Source organism: Microtus ochrogaster, linkage group LG8 (assembly GCF_000317375.1).
Source record: "Microtus ochrogaster isolate Prairie Vole_2 linkage group LG8, MicOch1.0, whole genome shotgun sequence".
NCBI lineage: Eukaryota > Metazoa > Chordata > Mammalia > Rodentia > Cricetidae > Microtus > Microtus ochrogaster.
Window position 1 is genome coordinate 17,203,782 of NC_022033.1, and position 780 is coordinate 17,204,561.

Genomic DNA, 780 nt, shown 5'->3' on the forward strand with positions numbered 1-780 from the left:
GCTTTGTAGACCAGGCTGGCCTCAAACACATTAAGATTCACCTGCCTCTGCCTCCCAAGTGCTGGGATTAAAGGCATGTACCACTGCCCAGCAACATACAGGACAATTTAAATGAGACAAAAAAAAGCATAAGACATTCTTGGAGCTCTGGATTTTCATAAAATGATAAAATTAGAATAATGATTGAGGAGAAGGTCTAAAACCGTCCCAGGCAAGCATCCCAAAGCATCTACAGCTCCAGAGCCGTCTGTGCCTATGAATGGACTTCTGCAGCAAACATGGAAGATCTTGGAACAAGCTAAGGCTGCATTCCAAAACCGCAATGGGGGTGGGGATTACCCCACCCTTGACTCACACGCATGCTTCCTGTTTCCTCAGCCCAGGACAGAAACAGGGCAGTGCCAGGACTCCTTCCTCTCTCAGTAGTCCACGCTGCTAGCTTTAACCTACCCTACTACCCCCCTCAAGCCTGCCAGAAGCCTCCTTTGCCTGTGTTCCCAGAGTCCCAGCAATGCTGTTCCACAGCCACTGAGATGTAATTCAGGCTGGGAGTTGGAGTCTTGCCTCTGAACCTGATTCTGTGTCTGCGTAACTCTGCTTGCTTTTTGAAATCTTTCTGTCACAAAACTGATTTTCCAAAGAGTGCTGAAGCCTGCGCCCTGTGCCTGCCTGTATCCCTGCTTCCATTTCCGTCTCTCCCCAGCCCACCCCTGCCTCTTTCCTCTTCCCTGTTGGAGATGTCCTGACTGTCCCCGAGTCCACCCCAGCCTCTTTCTTCCT